Source organism: Phocoena sinus, chromosome 8, assembly GCF_008692025.1.
Source record: "Phocoena sinus isolate mPhoSin1 chromosome 8, mPhoSin1.pri, whole genome shotgun sequence".
NCBI classification, from domain to species: domain Eukaryota; kingdom Metazoa; phylum Chordata; class Mammalia; order Artiodactyla; family Phocoenidae; genus Phocoena; species Phocoena sinus.
The window spans coordinates 92644333-92667969 of NC_045770.1; positions in this window are offsets into that span (position 1 = coordinate 92644333).

Sequence of the window (23637 nt, forward strand, 5' to 3'; positions counted from 1 at the left end):
CCACTTGGCTTTCCAAATAACTGCATGCATTTGGCCTCAAGAATGAGGCTTATGACTTGTAACTCTTAGTAAAGTCAGAACATATGGCTTCACCATGAAGAATAAACTATAACGTGGCTCTCTGTGCATGATCACAGCTTTGACTCAAACATCTCATTGCAGTAATTTTTTTTTTTTTTTTTTTTTATGCGTTACGCGGGCCTCTCCCTGTCGTGGCCTCTCCCGTCGCGGAGCACAGGCTCCGGACGCGCAGGCTCAGCGGCCATGGCTCACGGGCCCAGCCGCTCCGCGGCATGTGGGATCTTCCCAGACCGGGGCACGAACCCGTGTCCCCTGCATCGGCAGGCGGACTCCCAACCACTGCGCCACCAGGGAAGCCCTGCAGTAATTTTTATATCCTCCTAAGAGTAGACTTTTTAAAATGTGTATTTTCTTCTGGACACAAAAAACCATATTAGACTTTTAGGATAATTTCCTTTGGAAAAGTTTATTTATAGAAATATAGTTATGATTAATCTAGAAAACATAAACTTTGCATAAAAAGCACTTTTGTATTACTGAGTACTAAATATTTTGTATTTAATAATAATAATTGAACACAGTATTTTGAAAGAGAGTTATAGAGTTTCATTTGCAAATTATATGTGTACTAGCTTGAAGGTTCTTGAAACCCCAGAAGTAAGGGAGTAGATAATATCAAATTTAACAGTCCATATTCGAATTGGTAATTTCTTTACCAGGTGGTGAATTCATTTAAGACAGAGAAGGTATTGTACATGTTTTCAGATCTTTCAAATACCTATCAGGCACAAAATCTGTGCTTTACCATACAAATTTATTCCATCAAGTTGTATCCTTTTATGTCATATCTCAGGGACTCAAAGCTGGCCCATCTGTGCATTTTATACCCTTGACCACAAAGTTGGTGCAACAAGAAAAAAGTGACCCACACTGGGTCAATGGGGCTTAATTATGGGATTTTTGCTAGAACTGTTGGCAAAAAGAATCATCTTCCTTATTTCTTAGTAGGTTGTAGCTCACCATTACTCTTTCAAAGAATATTTGCAAAGCACCTATTATGTGCCAGGCCTTACATACCACAAAAGGAGAGTCTCCCTGAGAAGAAAAATGAGAGAAAGTCAAAGGCTGATAACATTACTTGAACATCAGAATTTAGCTGTCACTGAATGCCATCTCTGAAGTTTATATTTATAGTTTAAGATAATTTGTCGAGTTGTCAATGGCAACAAAAAAAGTATCTGAAAAATATGTCTTCCAAACTTACGTTTATTGAGTTTAGTTGTTGTTCACACAACTTTACTGTATCTTACATCCAACCCATCGTTCTGGGGAGATAAGTCTTAGAAATCCCATTACACATGCATCTGTGCCTTTGACTTATGCAAATCTAATTACTGGTACATAGACACACAGACACACTCTCACATATATACATTTTACGTATACATGCATTCATCTATATATATACACACACGTATAAAATTTAAATTGTTCAGGTAATTCTGTCTGTCCCAGCATGAATGTGAGGTGGCAGTCATAAATCTGTATTCCCATAGATGATCTTAGTATGTGTAGTCCTTTCATACTATGTGTTTATGTTGATGATGGTAAATAAGTGTTTTCCATATAATATGCTTCATTTCTTGAGGAATTAGAATTTTAAAACTTTCCCTTGCATCACTGAAACTTTGTTAATCACAGTGAAAGAACTGGAGAGTTACATAAACTGTCACTACTTTTGTAAACTACAATACCCCTATCGCCTTTATATATCTATATAGCCTTTAAAAATGAGAAATATACTGAAATAAATTGGTGAATGTTGACTGAAGCCCACATGTTAGTATAAGTATGTATAATCCAGTATTTTAAAGAAAAATAGGTGTATATTCAAACTCATAATATTCACATATAAATTCACCACTACAAACACACACACACACACACACACACACACACACACACACAAAGGTCCAAAAGGTACTATGCAAATATGTTTACAGTCATTAGCCCTGGAACACTAATTAGGACAAGATCCAGGAGACCTGACCCCATGATTCAAGATCAGAACAAATTGGCTTTTCATTTTGTATAGTATTATTGTTTTCCTATTTACAATTCTTTCAAATTTTATTCCATCAACATTAATCAAAATCCATGCCATAGCAGGCCATCTACAAAATGTGGGCAGTAAAGAGGGGAACAGGACACTTGATTAAGTTCAAGGCTTATCCCTTTTCTCTCATTGTTTAGATACAACTCATGTTTCTCCTCACCCTAAATCTTTATCATGACCCCAGTTCAATTCAGACCCTTCATAATTCTGTCCTATCCTTAGCCCTTTGTTGCAGTCTTGCAATTACATTTGACCCTGTTTTGATCTCTGCAGCCGTCCTAATGGTTAAGCCAGTCTTGTGCATTCTGTTAAATGTGTGTACTCCAAGATTCTTACCTTTGGGACTGCAAATGTAGGCCTATGCAGCAAATAATCTGTTTCAGGAAGAATTTTCTAGCACTAAGAAACAATACCATGGAAACAACTATTTATTCCATCCATGAACAAGGTTTTAAGTACTTCCAAGAAATCTAAAATTGGCCTTCTCACTTAAAAGATAAAAAAACTCTACTACCATCTATGTTTAAAAACACTCATAAATCTGGTCACTGTCTGGTTCCTCTTCAGAAAAAGATTTAAATATTCAACTGCTACCTGAACATCTCTACCTAGAAAGATGTCCTACACACATATCCAACTCAAATGGTAAACTGAACTCATGCTTTCCCTTATTTCAAATCAGCCCCAGTCCTTTCTTGTATTAAAGATCTCAGTTAATGATGTATCATTTATTCTATCACCAAACCTACAATCTGGGAGGTAGAATCTTTCTAGGTATCCTTTTCCCTCACGCTTAACATTACGTTACGTTCTATGTGTTTGTCCTCCCTAATATACTTCAAATCAGCCTTCTACTCTTCACTTCCACTTCACTTACTTTAGTTCAGAAATGCATCGTCTTTCACTTACATCTTTGTCAGTTTTCACTCCCTTTCATTTACCCTCCACATTGTCACCAAGTAATCTTACTAAAATCTAAACCAGGCTATATCCTTGCCATCTTAAAGTCATCTGGTAGCTTGACAATGCTAAGATAGGCAGCCTACGGTTTTTATACTGTGTACAATGTAAGTCAAAAATAAAAAGAACAAGCACTCTCAGAACATGTCTATTATTTACTTAGAAGTTGTATACCTCTGTGTTGCATATAATGCATACATTAGAAACCACGCACACAAAACAAATAAGATAAAAATAAACATGAATAGGTGGTCCCAATGTTCCTCCATTATGCCAGTGGCTTGCCTTGAGCATCTGTGAGGCTGGCTCACTCCACTTTGGAGTCCATTGTTTTAGTGGATAAAATAGAAGCTCTTTCCTATTCATTCTTTTGTGTCATTTTGTACTTGTTCTTCATTCCAGCTTATCATGGTGACTTGTGATTTATAGTTTATGTGTGATAAGATGTGTGTAGAAGAAGGATTAGGTTTAAGGTTGGAGTTAGACTGAGCCTCTGTGCAGGATAGAGTGCTTTTTTTCTTTTGTCAAGAGCATCCATTGCTTAGAGTAAATAAATTAATAAATTAACGTAATTAAATACATAAGTTAATATATGAACTTAGATTAAGCTATAAATGTTAAATGCATTTGATTGAATTGGTTGTGGTCTGACTGTTTTTCTACTTTAAGTACAACGTACTCTATAATAATATTGTTTTAAAAAATGGGGAGGGGGGCTTCCCTGGTGGTGCAGTGGTTGGGAGTCCGCCTGCCGATGCAGGGGACATGGGTTCGTGCCGCGGCCTGGGAAGATCCCACATGCCACGGAGCGGCTGGGCCCGTGAGCCATGGCCGCTGAGCCTGTGCATCCGGAGCCTGTGCTCCACAATGCGAGAGGCCGCAACAGTGAGAGGCCCACGTACTGCAAAAAAAAAAAAAAAAAAAAAATGGGGAGGGGAACTATGCTCACAAGGATAAACAATTGCCTAGTATTTTCAAGATATTTACTATATTAAAAAAAAGTCCTAATTATAAATGAAAACCTCTCTATTTAGTTGTCAAGCGCTGTTTAATCTGGAATCCGAAATATTTTGTATACAGGCAATTCATACAACCGTGTGTACTCAGAAAAAAATAAAACTGAGTTTCTTAATAATTCTTCTGTGGTCTGGATTCTGGTTGTCCGCAGAGTATTGTGTTTTCACGTGTTTATGCTCTTAAGTTTCTACAAAATAGAGGCTGACAGGAATTATCATATTTTGAGAAAGATTATTGTTATGTTTTCAACTGTCTAAATCTCTTCAGTTAGAGAGATTGAAGGAACTGAAAGCACGTTTTCATGGTTTACTTCAGTCACATTTCTGTCATCTCAATGCCTACTGTTTAACTGTCTTTGTGGAGGATGCATAAGAGCCTTCAACCCTGTTTCAGCACTGACTCCCTAGGAAGGACGCGGGAAGCTATGCGGTTTGCAAATTGACACTTTCTCCACAGTTTCAGAAAGTGACCTCCTGAGGCGAGTTACAAAAAGTTCTCAAGACGGAGGTAGACTTTAGCATCCTGCATTTATCACCACGCATTTTAAAAAACTGGCTTTAGAAAGAAAAAATGTGTTCATCGAGCACCAAAAGGGGGTAAACTTAGAAAAAGAAAACCCGCTTACATAAAACTTAATGAATTGCTTTAATTTTTGTGAAAGCAAGCAAAAATTGAGGCCAGATATGAACTAGTGATACAAGTTTTCTTCTTGCTGAAAGCAGCTACCACTGTCTTTTTGGCCAGATTTCTACAACGAAAACTCATTAGCCTTAGGTTTAGTCTCAGAATCCAAGGAGACTTTGCCATTGAAAATCACATCACCAGTTTCCACCAGCTAACTTTCTGAGTGTGCATCCAGACTCTTTGTCAGTGTTAGTTAATACTCTGAGACTTCCTACATGAATGGAAATCACTACTCACTATAGCAGGGAGATTTTTTTTTCCTTCCAAAGTGCTTTAAAACCATTCTCTAATCCTCGCAGCTAAAAACAAACTTTATTCCCCTGAAGTTTGTAGTAGAGTTTGACATTTGTTTAAACATCATCTTTCTCACTGGACCTAGAGTGGATTTGATAGCATATGAAAGAGACAAAAAAGACAAAAAGTGGGTTTAGGGTCACAAAAAGAGAAGAAATAGAGCACATCCAATGAAATGCAAAGTGTATTATTGAGAAGCTACTGTGCATAACGCGTTGATCCAGACAAAGATGCCCGATGCAACCGTGAATGTGACCAGGACCAAGACGGAAGACTTTTTGAACCACCATTTATATACTTAGATATTGGAAGTAAAGGATATTATGAGAATTTGTATGTTGTAGGTAGTCTTGTTCATATTCAAGTATGGAAGGACATAATGGAGGAGGTGGTATTTGAAGAGGTCTGAAGGCTGGGTAAACAGAACTGGAAGCACAGAAGGCAGTCTTGACAGAAAGGCAGACTTGAGTCTGGGCATGGAGGAGGATTTGGGAAAGCACGTCCTGGCAATCGGTGCATGAAGCCGGTTGCCTGGAGGTGTAAAAGTGCTTGGGGTGTGAAGTGGAGGTGAGGCAGCAAAGGAGTGTCTGACTAAATTAGAGGAGACTCTATATTCTAGCAAGAGGAGGGAGGACACAATTCAGTAGGTGGTGAGAGTCCTTGAAAGTGTTTTAGCAGAGGAGTGGCATGATGAGATGTCTGCATTGCTAACAGCATTCTGCTAAAAGCGGAATTTTACAGCTGTGTTGAGAAATGTTGAGGCTTCATGTTAATGTAAAATGTATCCTTCCTAAGGGTTGTAAAAAAAATTCTGACTGAGGTGTAATACAAATGAATCCCACTCTGCCCCAGAGCCATGAAGAAGATCCATTAAGGGGCTCCATTCAAGACCCTCTGTTTATGATGAGGGAGATGGTGTGGCTTTTGCGCTACCTGAAAGTTTTTTACAATGACTGATATTGCTGAGCCATCTAATTTAAACTTAACTTGGATTAATCTGGCCTACGGGAGTTGCTGAAATATTTTAACTGACAAGGTGGGGATTAGAGAGTGATAGAAAAACCAGTCAGGTGTCTTGCCCGAGAGGCAGCCAAGGCTTCAAGCTGGTGAAAAAAGAAGCATCAGTGACGGCTCTCAGAGTACCTTCCGGAGGGCTTCTTTTCCTTCCCATGGCCTCAACAGGAGGGTCACAGACTATCTAGCCTAGAGGATCTGATAGAGTCACTGCAGTAGGCAATGCATTGGTGCTCTGTGCTCTGACCATTTTGACCTCAAGTCAGCTTCCTAATGCCCTCCTCTTAGGATGTAGGCACCAGATAATTGGAATAAAATTTCCAAGCCTCTGCAACGCCTGCTCCGCCTTGAGATCAGGGTAGATCTCAGATACGGCTATTGTTATATTTTTGAACTGCCCCCCATTTATTTACTTCCTGCGGCTTACATCCTCTTCAGGCAACTCATTTCTGTGTTTACTCTTACGTTCTTGGCTTTTCTGGCCAAGAATTCTATAACTATTGATAAATGGAATATCGCCTGCCATGTCAGTAAACCAAGGATGCCACAGTCATCAGCAATTTCAGCCCTCCAACGTGAGCCAGTGAGCCCTGAGGAAACTCAAGAAGGAAAGAATACCTGCCATCTAGCAACCATCAGACTGCAGCCACTCCCTACGGTATGGGGATACTGAAAAAACTCAGAATGGGGATACTGGCCTCAGATAGCTGAGGTGCATCTCGAAAGAATGATTTCAGTGAGCCCAGACTCCTGCATCTTCCCATACACAGAAAAGGGCTAAATTCCTTAACTTGGGGTATCTGGTTTTCTTTAACAATAACCTTTTGACTTTCAGACTACCTGCCCTTTGTTGCAAAACTTCTGTATAACTTGGTTCCCCACCTCGCCTCCACAGAGCAGTTCTCTCAGGATTACTTGAAATGCTGCCTCCCAGGCATGAAGTCCTAAAAATTTCCGCTGAATAAAACATAACTCTCAACTTTTAGGCTGTGAATATTTTTTAAGTCGACACTATTCTAATTCTAGTACTTTCCAATTAACCTTCTCTCTTCAGTAAGGGAATCCAATTTCCCAGATCATGTCCTTCCCCAGTCAAAAAGAGAGATTTTGATTTGGTAAGTCAGGTGTGGGTCCAAGATTCTATATTTTTGAGAAATGCTTTACCTGGTCCTGATGCAGCCATTCACAGAATCACCACCTTAGATTCTAAATTGCATAAAGGAAGTATCAAGTATATTTTATTTATCACGATGTTCCAGTGCCTCACAAAGTGCTTCTTACAAAGAAGGGGCTTAATATATGTTTACTGATAGGATGAATGGATGGATGAATGGGTGAATGAATGAGTGGATGAATACTTGAATGAACACATGGGCTGCAGAGCTCTCTGCCTACCCCTGCTGCCTGACCTTATATATTAAGGATCTTGACCTGAGATTAATTAGAATTTCAGCCATATATGTGTATATCTAGTAAAAAGAATGGATAAACATTTAGCATGTGGTTTGCTTAGGATACTTCTTTCAATGTGAGAAGAAAGTGACTGTCAGTTCTTTCCTAGAAAGAAAGAACAGTGAAGGACACGGCATGAGGATGCCAGGGCCTGTAGTCAGAAGGGTCTCAAAGAGAAGCTGAAGATGTTGTTTGCATGATGGGCATAAGCAGAAACTGAGGACGAGGAAAAAAATCCTGTTTTTTCTGCAGAGGTTAGAACAACCTCACCAGAGGAAGACTGCAGTGAATGTAGGGCTATTTCAGCATCGAACGACTAAGGGTTGGAAATATCAGAGTTAAAAGCCTTGAAATGTACGAGAATGAGGTAAAAGAAGACAGAAATAGCAGTGGCAGTAATAAGATATTAAATGGCCAAGGAAAGCCATGAAAGGATACCAGAGAAGAATAAAATCATGTAAAATAAACCCCGAGAATCCTTATGTCACTTCACTGGGAATTTTGTAGACTTGAGTTAATCAAAAGTGGGCCATGTTAGTGTAATGTGATTTACACATGTTGTTATGTGACTTCATTAAGCACCATAGCTGATGTAGCCTGGGAACACTTGAGTTGCGTATACAGTCACTGGAGACGCAAAGCTCTCTCCCACCTCTGCAAACTTCTCTGGCTATTATCATTTCAATCTCCATTCTGTTTAGTTTAGGTAGTGGATGTGCAAAAATCCTTGGGTAGGTTATATAGACTTACCAAAATCTTCATACATATTCCCTAAGTCCTCAAGATTTAGGGAGGGGCTGCTGTGCTATGTCAGGCTCCCCCCGGCCAGTCTTTGGGGATGACTAACAAATCCTGCAATGAATCTGCTAATTTGTTCCTACGCTATCGACAGTTCTATGTAAACCACATGCTCTGTTCATCTCTTGGGTGGAAATCAGAATCCTGGCATCGTGAAGTTCTGAAGCATAAGTCCTGGGAACTTATGCTAGCAAGTCTCATGCTGCAGTCTGTGTGGTTACGCCTCTGTCTCCATTCAGGATTTAGAGTATTCACATTGAGAGTGCTCGTAGTATTACCTAGTACTGCTAGTGTTACATTAGTAATTAGCAACAGCTTGTTTGATGGCCTCTTCTTCACCCTCTTCTAGGGAAGCTCTCACCCAACACCTGAAGCTGAAAAGATGAAATGAGATGGACAGCAGTGTAACAGTCACGCGTACTCACAGCCCAGGACACAAGGCCACGTGGGGCCACACACAGGGAGCTGCATCTGGGGACAGAGTGAACCAGCAGAAGCTGAGGAGGCAGGCTTTTTAGCAACAGGAGGGTGACGTGGTCCCTGGTTCTCACAAGAGGATGTGATCGGTTAGCTTAGATAAATCTACAGGGTAGCAGAGAGCTAAAGCATACTACTCAGGGGTAAGCGGCACTCTGCCTGGTCCTCTTGATAGGGAGAGCTGTTTGCTGGGGGATCTTTCTGTGGGAGTAGTATTGGGGTTGGGGAGAGCAGGTGGTGAGGTCATTTGAAGCCCTCCTGGTTCCAGATGGCAAGGCAGAATATAATATTGAATCTTTATTACAGTTGACACCAATCGAATGCTTACTGTGTACTTAATGCTGGTCTAAGTGCTTAGAATGGATTTCTAGTTTTCTCTCTACATTTTATTTCTATAATATCCCTATACCTATAAGAAAGTCCTGTGAATTTCCTGTTTCTTTAGCACCTGTGGAAATGGTTCTAAAGTTCCCATTGTGAGGGGTAGGGCTAGAATTTGAATACTATGGGTATGGCCATCCAATAACATCATTAATGGCAGCAAGCTGGCTTGGCCTTTTAAATATAAATTTAACTGTAGAAGCCTTGCGTTTTAGAGCTGTAAGGGCCTTAGAGATTTCAGGGTATCCTGGGAAAATGAATGACATAGTTCTTTTGAAGTGGAAAAATAGGACAAGATATAAGATAAAATAACCGTGGGCCACAATTGAACTAATGCTAATTAAAGACAAGCATTTTTTTAAGGATCTGGGGAGCTTATTGATATTGAAATTGAATAGTAATGATATCATCAATATGAAAATGATATGAGTCATTAGAAAGATGTCCTACAATTGAGACGCTCCTACCTAATGTGCTTTAAGTCTAGATAACTTAAGCGTTGCTGACCTCACCAACCAGTGGATATGAATGCAGTAATGTTAATATGAAGAGCCCATATTTAACCACCTCTTCCTACTTAGTCATGTGTGAAAACGACCCCTACCCCCAAATATTCATGCTGTTACTCAGGAGATGTCTCAAATATTCTCAGGAACAGAACTACATTGTCAGGGTAGTTCACTGAGCATTCCTCCCAAATAGTTATTCAGCGGTTCTACCATATCCACCTGCCAGGGTCCACCACCTCTGTCAGATACCACAGTCATACCTTGTCAGCACTCGCCTTCTGCCTTCCACCAAGCAGTGCAATGATAATTCTGCAGTACCTAGTGTCCCCGAGCTGCCATACGGTGTGTGGCAAGAGGGGAAGGAAACTCCTCTGCTCTCTAAAGGAGATTCTACTCCTTTAGAATGATTTCAGAGTGGTGTTGATTCTTTAACTTTGTCACAAAGGGGCGCTACTCTTCTGTTTTGTTTTGTTTCTTGTTTCTTCCCGAGAGGGTGTCTCCTCCTTTTATCAGATTTCTGACATTCTTGTTATAGGACCTCTTAACCATGCTATTTTTTAAAGAAAATTAAGCTACAATTTACATAGAGTAAAGCTGATGTTTTTGGTGCACAGTTCTATGAGTTCTGACAAATGCACACAGTTATGTAGCCACCACCATAATCAAGGTATAGAACTATGCCATCATCTTCAAAAATTCCCTTTTGCTCCTTTATTGTCAACCCTTCACCTCACCTTCAGCCTCTGGCAGCTACTAATCTGTGTCTGGCCCCACATCTTGCCTTTTTGGGTGTGTTATATAAATATGTGTTCTGGTCCACTTGTTTTTATTTATGACTAGGGTGAACATGGATCCATTTTCCTGGGACTGTTTCAGTTTATGCATAACTATAAATGGCATCCTGTCTCATCCTCAAAAGTGTCTAAGTTTAGATAACAGAGAATTATGCTACTTGTAGTAAGACACACACACACTAGGTAGGACTAGTGTGGACTAGGTGGGACTTGATTGAGGCCACAGGTAGGACTTGATTGAGGTGAGAAAAAAATCTCCATGTTCTGCTCAAGTGTCTCCCTAATCCCTCTATTTGGATAACAAAAAGAAAAACAAGGCCTTCCCTGGTGGCGCAGTGGTTGAGAGTCCGCCTGCCGATGCAGGGGACGTGGGTTCGTGCCCCGGTCCGGGAAGATCCCACATGCTGTGGAGCGGCTGGGCCCGTGAGCCATGGCTGCTGAGCCTGCGCGTCCGGAGCCTGTGCTCCACAATGGAAAAGGCCATCACAGTGAGAGGCCCGCGTACCACAAAAAAAAAAAAAAAAGAAAAACAAAATAAACACAAAGACAACTCAACTAATTGGGGTCTCTAAATTTTAATTAAAGTTATTTTTCCCAAAGTAAAATTTATGTGCATGACACTAACATTGGAATATTCAAGTTTTCAGTGTATAATACAAATAAGATGGACAGTGATTTCTAAACAAGTCCTAGTCCCTTGGCTGCAATGTCCCCATTTTTTCCTTACTCTAAAAACACATAAATGCAGCACAATTCATCAGTCTAAAATTGCTGCCTTAGTATGCTAATGTTCTTAGTTTATTAATACATAAGGAGCTTGTCACTGGAGAGTGCCTATATGCAGACAGATCAACTACCTGGCTGGTCTGTGAAAGAGATTATTCAGGAATGAAAAGGGGGAAAAGGCACTTGACTTTCTGATATCTAAGATCCATTCCAGTCTAAGACAATGGTGTACCATCACTGGAAAGAATGCATAAAGTTAAACTTTGATAAAGTTAAACTTGCATTTGAATTCTCAGTCTGCTACTTCCTACCTCAGCTTGTTTCCTGACTGTCACAAGGATAAAACTTAATTAACACAATTGTTAGAATTAAATGGGATAATGCATGGAATTTGTTAGCATGGTGTCCTGCACATATAAGCGTTTTTTTTAAAGTAGCTATTATTAAATGGAACCAGAATATTTATTAGTTGCTTTTTAGAGTTTATTAGTGCTTAGAGTAATAGAAGCAGAAATGGTCCATTGAATAATGCTTGGTGAAATGCAGCAATTCGATTTTGACTTTTGTCTAAGAGAAGTGAGCTATTTTAAGTTTTCCTTTCCTTTTAGAAGCATATAAGGTAGAGCATAAAATTCCAGTGGTTGTGCTTTGTGTCAGAGACTGCAGGAGCTCACACAAGTAACATCCCTAATATTTTCAGGGCCCCAGGTAGGAGTACGGGTGGAGGCCCACCTACAACCCATCTCAATGTTTAACAATTATAAACTAAGCTAACAACCTGCTAAATAAAATAACTCCTAGCTTCCTACATTATCAAATACATCCATAACCATATGAACTGCTAGGTTTGAGTTTGAATTTAGGATCCTTGAACTCCTTGGAGTTCCATGTTAGAACATAGCAGCATGAGAGAACCTGTGCCCAGGCCCCCATTCCTCTACCATGGCCTCCCTGTTTCCGGCCCACCTGAACTCCATCCTGTACCATGTGGGGCATCATGCACACCTGGTTTGACTATGTAAGTTTTGTCAGAAAGGGCCAGCCCTTGGCTACCCCTGAGACCTAAGGATATGCACATAGGAGGCACCATCGACCTTTGAAAAGATGAACCAAGGGAGCAGCACCAAGCTGCCCCTGGAAATATATAATTACAAGGACATTTCATTTCAGAGAATTCTAGCATCCCAGGTGCCCTTGGACCTTGGCCTTGTACTCTCATTTCCTGTAGGGAGTGGTGCAGCTGGAAGAAATACTGAGAGTATGTCTAAAACGCCCAGCCCAGAGCAGATGCCTCTCTTGCTCAGGGTCTAAGAGCGATACTAGTCTTTAATCTTCCTGAGTGTGTGGGTAGATCACGTATCCTAGCCTCCCAGTACTTAGGTACAGCTGTATAAGGGCATTCTGAGTGAAGGAATGTGGGAGGAGGTGAAGCAGGCCATTTCTAGGTCTGGTCTTTAAAACTTTTCAAGAGATCTTCCCATTTTCTCTCTTCATTCACCAGCTGGCCAGAGGCAGAGGATCCAGCAGAACATTCTGGGGGTGTAGGGAATGGCAGGGTCATTAAAGAGCCTGAGTCTCTAAATCTCAGCATAAAGCAGAACTCCTTCCCATCTCAGATAAAGAGTTTTTGTGTTAAGCCATTGTAACTGTGTGTCTGTGTGTGTGTGTGTGTGTGTGTGTGTGTGTGTGTGTGTGTGTGTGTTAGTAGTTATCACACCCTGCCCAACACATCCACTATCCTTGAGATTTCTTCTGGATGCATCTCTTGCTTAAATGCTCCTATCTGCTTCTAATCCTGCATCTCTTCAATAAACAAACAAAAGGACTTTCATTGTGAATGAATGGACGGATGAATGAACAGGGAGGATTGTGGAATTAATTAATTAACAATTGAATAAGTATCCAGATGCTTCCCATGATAGGCTAATGCCAGATTCAAGCATATATTGCTCAAAATTTTTTTAAATGGAACCACTTAGCCTTATGCCTAAAATATACCTGCCTGTGGTTTTCTTATTTTCAGATTAATAATTGCCAATCATAACACAAGTAGTAATATGGATACTTACAGTTTTGTCTCTGCCTCCCTTCTTTCCCAGCCCCTAGTTTTCAGGTAACCATCCTGATTATTTTTCTTCACATTTCCCCTTCTCCTTATCCATATAATTAAAAAGGGAACAGCTATGATTTGCCTGGCTGGACTCTGATTCTTGGATACAATTTAGAGAGGACAGACAGACAATAGACACTCCATCCTGGATACAATTTATAGACAACAGACAGACAATAGACACTTGAGACTGGACTAATTGAAAGTCATCCCTGGAAATTTTAAATTGAGGGAATATTAGAGTCTCAGTCTGGCTGAGTGGTGAAGTCATAAACTGAGCTATGTTTGATGGTGGTCATATCCCACCAAGTACATTGGGAAACCTGGAAGGAGAGAGAAAACCTAAAACAATAACAACAGATATGCAGAAAGAAGCAGAGATGAAAGATGAAAAAGTGAATTTCCTCAGATCCCTCTCATTTTACAGTCAATGGCTTCAGTCTATTCCTGATGTCCATTTTCATCCCTATCCTTGAGGTTTGTGAAAACAACTTCTATAAAAAAGAGCTCTCTTTTGAATAACCTAGATGCATACAGCTTGTGTTACCACCAATCAAAATAGATCTAAAGACAGAGGCAAAAAGTATGAGACATCTGAAGGGGCAATACCCCAATTTCCATATTCCAGCCCTTTTCCATACCCATCTTGACCATAAACATTTATGTCACCTTGAAATTATTCAAAGCACTCAGCCCCTTTTGTCAAAGACACAAAAGGCAGAGCATTCCATCTTTGAAGTTATATTGCCTTTACCATTAGGAACACAGAATACATCTACTAAAACATTTTTTCAACAGAGCAACACAATAAAAGAGTAAGTGTCTGTCGGGAAAAATAATGCAGGGAGATAATTAAATCTCAGGGGCATTTCTTTTGGTCTAATGCAGTTTTTCTCAGAAAGAAAAACAAGCATCAGGCTGCCCCCAAAGACACTTTCCAACCTGCCATTGCTACTAACATGAAGTTGAGAGATGAGAATTCTGTGCTTAATTTGTTCCTTCTTTTCAAGAAAAAGAGGCTTAATATTCACTGGGGAGAGAGAGCAGAAGAAAAACTCCTCTGCTGTTACTTTCATGGGCTTGAAATGCTTGTTCTCACCACCTAAGGTGTTCGTCTTTACCAAGATGGTCGCTAGGGAGCTAGCCAATTTGAGTGAATATTTTTGAATGTTTATAAAACTAAAGAGTGGCACCATCGGCAAATGCACTTATTGGCAGAACTGAGCCAATTAGTTGGTGCTGCTAAAGTGCGCACAGTCGATTTCACTGAAGGGACAAATGTATAATGATGTTTGCTTCTGGAGTGTCTAAAACTCCAGATATTTAAGTGTCAGATAAATGTGATGATGTACTCTTCCTATTTCAGGACATTTTTTATTTTTTTTTTTTGCGGTACGCGGGCCTCCCACTGTCATGGCCTCTCCCATTGCGGAGCACATGCTCCGGACGCGCAGGCTCAGCGGCCATGGCTCACGGGCCCAGCCGCTCCGCGGCATGTGGGATCTTCCCGGACCGGGGCACGAACCCGTGTCCCCTGCATCGGCAGCCCTGTTTCAGGACATTTTGAATGTTTACTTTTGGGGTTATAAAAACACATAAGAGAGCATCTTTAGGTGATTCTGATATATTCCCTACTTTTTCTTGTTTAAAGTAAATGACAGGATCTGCTTTCTTAGAGGCTGGAGATGGGTTTTATAACAAGAAAAGGCCTAGTGATGTGCCCCTTACTTCATTCACTGAGATTGTGCAATTCATCTGTCATTCTCATTTTAATTTTCTTCCGCACACATATCCCTAACTATCATTTTTAAAGACAATTCTGGGACTGCCCTGGAGGTCCATTAGTTAAGACTCCACGCTCCTAATGCAGGGGGTGCGGGTTCGATCCCTGGTCAGGGACCTAAGATCCCACATGCCATGTAGTGCAGCCAAAATAAACAAACAAACAACCATTAAATAAATAACTAAAGACAATGATGACCACTGTCTACATTTATAGGGATAATAATAACTTTTTTAAAAAGCAGAGCAAAATTGTCTATGCAGATCATTCAACAAATAAGCAAAGCAAAACAAGCAAACATTTCCCACGATATGCAAAGATATGGTTCACTGATTCCCCCTGATTGCCCCTCTTCTTATCACATGTCCTCCATATCCCGTTTCCCTCATGATTAGGAAAAAACGTATGTTATCATGAAATATATGATCAGTGAGTGCCACCAGTTGGGTTCTCTGGGACGTAGACTCTCAGGAATTTAGAGTCTTTAGGGAGATTGTTTAGGGACCAGGTTGAGGGACAATCTGCAGAGAAGGGAAGGAAGCCGGACGCTGCGGAGGATAGCTAGGGCTGCCATGCAATCTCAGTGGAGGCTGCAGGTAACTCTGTGGGGAGTGTTGACTGTAAAAAATGCACAACCTAAAAGTTGAGAGTTACATTTTATTTGGCAGACTTTCTGAGGACGTCACGCCTGGGAGACAGCCTCTCAGATTGCTCTGAGGGACTGCTTCTAAGAAGTAAGGGAGGAGCCAGGATATATAGGAGTTGTGTAAAAAAACTTTTCCAAAAGTTTTCCAACACATAGTCGGAACATCAGAAGATTACTGTTAATTAAAGAAGAGCAGACATCTCAAGTTAATATATTTAGTGCCTTTCTATGTATGGAAAGATACAAAAGTCTGGGCTCATTGAAATCATCCCTTTCATATGTACCTCAGCTATCTGGGGCCAAAATCTTATGTTTTCCCACCCTGTGTTCCCTCAAGATGCACAGCTGGGGGTGACTGACGTGGCTGAGGACTTGATGGCGGGCATCCTCTTTCCATCCTGAGTTCCTGCAGGGCTCCTGGTCAGGGGAGCTGTAATATGATGGTTTGATGGCTGCAACATCCTTTGTTTACTGATGTGGCAGGCAAACTTTTTCATTCACAGGAGATCTGAAGCGTGGATGACCCTTCAGAGTTGTTCTGAGTGGATCAATGGTATTGGGCTTTTAAACTCCCATGTAAACCAGTCATGGATGCTGGTAGCCCAGGGAGGGAGGGGCATGTTGCCTTGGCCGAAGTGGTTCTCTTCAGTAGAGGCAATGTCTGAAATGGGCCAATAGTCCCACCTCTCTGCCCCTGCACTTTCCGCAGCTGGGAGAATAATTGCGCGAAGCAGTTTAGGCAGCTAGACGTCTCTTATTTACTAATAACACACTCTGTGTCCAACCCTGCAAGAAGTACAGCGGAAAGAAAATCCAACCAGTACAGGACATTTTGTTTGAAGCACAAATTTACTCATGGTGCAATGCCAAAGTACAGGGCAGGACACTACAAAGTTATAGCTGAGGGAAAGAAACTTGGAGAAGATGGTGACAAATATTACTGAAGTCAGCAAGAATGAGGGCCAGGATATGGGATGCCTCTTTAAAAACAAAGTTATGGTAAAAGAGACAGGTGGGAATAGGACTTTGTGCAGAAAAAAGATGGTTGTGCACCCCGTGGACAATGCAAGTAGGCAATAATCTGTAAGAGAAATAGTTACACTTGTCTTGAGGCAGAGAAAGACAAATTTGAATAGATAAAAGGGGTATCAGATGACAGAATGACTTGAATGTCAGGTTAAAGAGACTGGATCCTATTCAATATAAAATGCAAAATAAAATAAAATTCAAAATAAATTTAGTCAAAGTAAGTAATTCAGTATGGATGTCATATGATAAAAGTGGGGCTTTTAAAAAATTAACCTGGTGGAAGGACAGACAATAAATTGTAGACGATGAGAATGTAAATCACTGTCTTCTTGGCTAAGTTGGCAAGATAGGAAAGGTGGAGTTTCTGAAATTTCAGGCCACATAAAAAGACACTAGGACTTAACAAAGTAACATAATGTAACTTTTCCAAAGTTACAGAACAAAGAAGTAATGGAGCTGGGAATCAAACCCACATCTGCCTCTAAAGTGTCTTTTTTAACACCAGGCCCTGTTGTCAGGATGTTAGAATATCTATGTGTAAGGTGATTTTCCCCCGACTGCTCAGAAAGTAAGAAAACTAAAATGTCGGCACTGATTTGGAGCACAAGGTAGTTTTCAGATTTTCTTTTTTTTTTTTTTTTGCTGTACACGGGCCTCTCACCGTTGTGGCCTCTCCCGTTGCGGAGCACAGGCTCCGGACGCGCAGGCTCAGCCGCCATGGCTCATGGGTCCAGCCGCTCCGCGGCATGTGGGATCTTCCCAGACCGGGGTACGAACCCGTGTCCCCTGCGTCAGCAGGCAGACTCTCAACCACTGCGCCACCAGGGAAGCCCAGTTTTCAGATTTTGACACTATTTGGGGAATTCAATTTTGTGTCTGTGTCACTCTTTTATATTTAGGAGAAGATAGAGCACTTATCTTGCCTCTAAGAACACTTTCTGAAACTTTTATGTCATCAATCAATGGACTTAATAAATACTTATACTGACTGTCTAATCTTTTTCGGAAAGTATTCCTGGTGTTATGGAGAAAGCAGAAAATAAGACAAATTCATATTGTCTTGAAACGTACATTCTACTGGACAGAGACAAATAATAAACATTAATATAAAACAAATAAAAATCATAAATACAAAAATATAATAATTTCAAAAATTGTGTATTTTAGGAAGAAAATGTACAGGGTAATTTTACAAATAGATACTGGGTCAGAGAAGTGAGATAGGGTAATTTGGGGCCAGAACATACAGTATGTTGGTAAATTATAGGACGTACATGGAGTGTTTTATTTTTTTAATGTGCCATCACTTACTTGCTGTGTCCTCTTGGTTAATCTATCTGTGACTCAGTTTTCTCATCTACGTTATATGTCTGTTGCCATAATTGGGTGAGTAAATGCAAAAAGAATTTCTTTAACTAGTGAACAGAGTAAGAGCTCAATAAACGCTAGTTCCTTATTAAATATTCTTCTTTTTCCTGAGAATGAGGGTTTCATTTTCCCATATCCTCTCTCCTAAACAGAAGAAGCATTAAGTCATATCTGCCCAGAACACTTTCTAATGGTAAAATTTTCCTCCTGAGATTATGCTCCGTAAACTGGATGTGAGTTGCCCTCCCCTTCACTCAGTAGCTACTTATTAAATGGCCACTATCTGCTAGGTATTGGCTTCCATAAGGTGAATTTAATTCAGAAATTACTAAATGAAATTCCCTGAGTTTATTTTGTTTCTCTGTAAACCGCCCCCCCACCCCGCGCTGGTTTATCAGCCTGCAGGAGAAGCAGAAAGATGGCCTCGGGGGATCTGTCAGTTCGGTCCAGTCCAGACATCAAAGAATATTATGAATGTGTGAAATTGCCTTTGGCAAATACTATTTACAGACCCTCTGGCACAGTTATGCTGAAATGATAAGAAATGTCACTGCAGCATACTGCATTGAATAATAAACATTTCCAGCCTTCAATATCAACTATCCACTTATCCAGAACTAGAATGGTTTGCAATCACAATAAAGGGAAGAAGGCAATGGTTTCTATTTTCTTCTCATTAATATGCTGCAACCCTTCCTATTAATTAAATCAGGAGGCTAGCCAGGAGCAGAACTTAGTGAGATTATCTATATTATGCACTTGAAATATAGTTTATCAATTTTAATTAAGTTCTAAATATAATCACCTTTAATTCTTCTACACCCTGAAACTAATTAAAAATGAAATCAGTTAACATTTCTCTGTGACATCATTAAAAAATTGTTCATATAAAAATGCAAATACCCCTACAGTATGCTGCATGTTTACTTGGATCTCTCTGGGATGTTGATGACCAGAGCATTAAAATTTTGCATGAATACAAACTTCTGGGCAATAATTTTTTTTCCTCAAATTTCTCTCCATGTCTAGTCACCTCTTTCCTCTTTGTCTCAACTTGGCGTGTTCCGGACACTGGCTATAGCTTTGGAAGCCTATTAAATGTCATCTTCCCAGTTATACTATTTCAGAGACTTCATGTTAGGTTGATATGAATATGCCAATCTGTATTCTTTACTTCCTTACATAGCATATATTTAAGACCCTCTCTGTGTGCTGAAGTGGCTAGAGAATACTACCTCAAGAGATGTCTAGAGCAACATTTAGGTCAATATATGCCCGTTAGTGGAGGAAACAGAAGCTGAAAAAGAAAGGTAAACACAAAAAATAATAGTAGTTGACATCTATCAAGCTCTCCATAGAGATTATCTTACTTTTTCCTCAAGATAGCACTATTTTATCATCCATACATAACAGGAGAAGAAACTGAGATTTAGATCTTATGCTCTGGACACCATGCTCTGCAGATCAGCTGGGTGATTCCTTCCATGTCAAATTGATCACAACATGGTCGGGTCTAGAGATGGAGCCTTCTAAACCCCACTTCTGAGATCTTTGGTGTTCTTTTCCAAGTCTCTGTTTTTAACCCAGTAGAATTCTTCACAATGACAAAAGAGTCATCATTTCAAACTATGAAGTTATTATTCTAATCAAGAGGAGCTTCACAGAAACATGAAGATGATGACCAATCAAATATACTATAAATGAGTGCCCACTATTTGTCAGGTCATGTGCTAGATGCTAAGGCATGGACAAAAGAACTGGGCAGAGCTTATCCGTTCAAGGAATTTATAGCTCAGGAGGAGAAACAAAGCATATATACATGAAAGATGGTATAATTTTTAAAAGATTAAGTTAAAAACAATATTTCTTTGCCCCAATGCCTCTTATGACCTAGCCTCAGTAGATATGTACTGTCATTTCTACTTTATTCTATTCATTAAGAGCAAGTCACCAGATCCAGGAGAGGGGAATTAGGCTCTGTTTCTTGAAGTGGGAAGTATCGCAGAACTTGTGTACATATTTTAAAGCCATCACACTCTTATATGCTAAATTATAGGTAAGTAGATTTGAGAGACTATCCTCAGATGATTTTTGAAGATCTATATCTGTCTCATTATGGTGTGTTGTGACATCACTTTTAACGAATCCTCAAAAGCTAAGATTTACCCTACCTTCTCACACCTCTTCTCTACTCTATCATATTTTAAGTGTCTTGAGTGCTGATGACATTTCTTAGTCTTTTGTGTCTCTGCTGCTTACCTTCTCACATATTCATTCACTCATTTATATATATATATATATATATATATATATATATATATTTATGTATATATATAGAGAGAGAACCATATTCTAGGGGTACAATAATGAGCAAGAAATAGTTACAGTCCTTGTGTTCCTGGAGCTTGTAGTCTACTGAAGGAAAAAAAGAAAAATTTTAATAGCTAACCTGTTGAGCACATATTGTGAGCCAGGTGATTTTTCTAAATCCTTTATACATGTTAACTATTTTAATCCCTCACAATGACTCTATGAGGTAGGTACTGCTACTACCCCTATTTACAGAAGAGGAACCTACAGTTTGCTAACTTGTCCAAGTTTAGAGTTAAGAAAATGGAGGTGCCAAGATTTGGATTCAGTGTAATTAACTTCATTTGATTTCCGAGCTCAAGTTCTTAAATTCACACTATTTACTTGTACATGACACAAACAGAAATAGAAAAAAAAATGGCCATAAGTCATTACAGTGTTGTTTTTTAAGTGTATTCACAGAAAATGTTGTGGGATTTCAAAAAGTAAATACATCATTGGATGTCCAATTCCTTTTCCTTTGAAATTCATTGTCATTTATCTATCATGGTACAAAAATTAAAAAAAAAATCCTTCTCTGCTGCCTTCCCACTGCCATCCAAAAAACTAAACTATCTTAATAGCATACCTCTGCTTATAGTAATACTTCAGCCTTCCATCCAATCCCTTGAAGTGTTCAGTAGAAGACATTCCATAGTGATCTTTACGTTCTTTGATTTTTCTATCAAAAGTATTCATTTTGGAATCATTCATTCATTCAACAAATATTTTTTGAGCATTTACTATACCAGTACCAGATACTGTCCTAGATACTGAAAATAAACCAATGAACAAAACAAACAAATATTCCTGCCCTCATGTAGTTTATGTTCCAGTGGGTGGGGAAGACATATAAAAAACAAAACACAAAAATTACACATAGATATTGTATATTAAGGAGAATCCCAAGCCCAGAAGGCATTCAGGTAAATTGAGGTGTATGTATGTGCAATTTTAAACAGGATGATCGGAAAAGCCTCCATTGAGAAGGTGATGTTTGAGCAAAGAGTTGAAGATGAGGGAGCAAGTTAAGTGGATGTCTAGGGAAGATTGTTCCAAGCAGAGGCAACAGCCAGTGCAAAGACCGCAAGAGCGGAGTGTGCCTGATATGATAAAAGAATAGTAAAGGGACCAGCAGAGCTGCAGTTGTTTGTTGGGGTCAATGAAGTGATTCGTAGTCAACCCCAAGGGCATATATTGGTACTTAGTGATGTATAAAAGAGAAAAAATATGGAATTGTTTGCTTATTGCTCTATGGATAAAAACAGAAATAGAGAATAGGGGAGAATAATATTGATTAAGCAAATATATGACACACTGTGTGAGGCATCATCTATGTATGACTGCATTTGGTGCTTACTATCCATCTATCTATGTATCGATGTATGTATCTATCATCTATCTATCTATTTATCTAGTTAATTATTATTATTATTTCCACCTATAGAGGTAGGAAATGAAATTCAAAGAGTTTAAGTAGATGCCCAGTGTAATCATATTTATAGAAACACAGCATTCAAAATCAGTACCCTGTGATTCCAAAGTTATGTTCTTTTGAACATAACATTTTCCAAGTTTCTCTTTAGCCTTGAACATTGCAACACTTTCTATTCTTAAATGTTTAATCCCTAAAAAACAAAATCATTTTTTAAAAAATCCCTGGTACTTATAAGCAAGAAAAAGATTGGAATAATAGGTGTGTTTTTCTTTTCCTACTTTTATGATGGATTAAGGTTTCCTTTAACTTGACAGAAAGCATAGCAGAGTGGTTAAAAGCATGGGCTGTGGAGCCCTCCTTTCTTATCATTTCTTGACTATGCATATCTCTGGATGCAATACTGAGACTCTCTGGCCTTCTGTTTCCATGTATGTCCAATGGGCACATTAATAACACATGCTTCAGAGAGTTGTTGTGAGAATTAAATAAAAGAATGAACATAAAGCATCTAACCAAGTCTCTGCATGCAGTAGGTGTCCAACACATGTTAGCTACCATCATTTTTACTTGCTAGCTTACTACAGTTGTCCATCAACCCCTACCTCAAAGAAATGTAACTTTTCTAGTATCAATAAGGCCTTACCCACATACCCCTGCCAAAGTGCAAATGGTAGGAATTTTACACGAATGTGATTTAAAAAATTATGTTCACCTGTAATATATTGCAGTGAAAACTTCAGCCCACACCCAGAAGTGCTGATTAGAATGAGGCAAAATTAAAATAAGAGAACAATCAACAGCAGGAATGTTAGCATAGAACCAAGGAAATTATTAAGAAACTAAACTGAACAACATCACTAAGAAACACCAGAGGCAAGAGGGCAGGAAGCAGAAGCAAGAAGAACTACAATCCTGCAGCCTGTGGAACAAAAATCACATTCACAGAAAGAGAGACAACATGAAAAGGCAGAGGGCTATGTACCAGATAAAGGAACAAGATAAAACCCCAGAAAAACAACTAAATGAAGTAGAGATAGGCAACCTTCCAGAAAAAGAATTCAAAATAATGATAGTGAAGATGATCCGGGACCTCGGAAAAAGAATGGAGGCAAAGATTGAGAAGGTGCAAGATACGTTTTAAAAAGACCTAGAAGAATTAAAGAACACACAAACAGAGATGAACAATACAATAACTGAAATGAAAACTCACTAGAAGGAATCAATAGCAGAATAACTGAGGCAGAAGAATGGATAAGTGACCTGGAAGACAGAATGGTGGAATTCACGGCTGCGGAACAGAATAAAGAAAAAAGAATGAAAAGAAATGAAGACAGCCTAAGAGATCTCTGGGACACCATTAAACACAACAACATTTGCATTATAAGGGTCACAGAAGGAGAAGAGAGAGAGAAAGGACCTGAGAAAATATTTGAAGAGATTATAGTCGAAAACTTCCTTAACATGGGAAAGGAAATAGCCATCCGAGTCCAGGAAGTGCAGAGAGTCCCATAGAGGATAAACCCAAGGAGAAACACACCAAGACACATAGTAATCTAATTCACAAAAATTAAAGACAAAGAAAAATTATTAAAAGCAGCAAAGGAAAAATGACAAATAACATACAAGGGAACCATAAGGTTAACAGCTGATTTCTCAGCAGAAACTCTACAA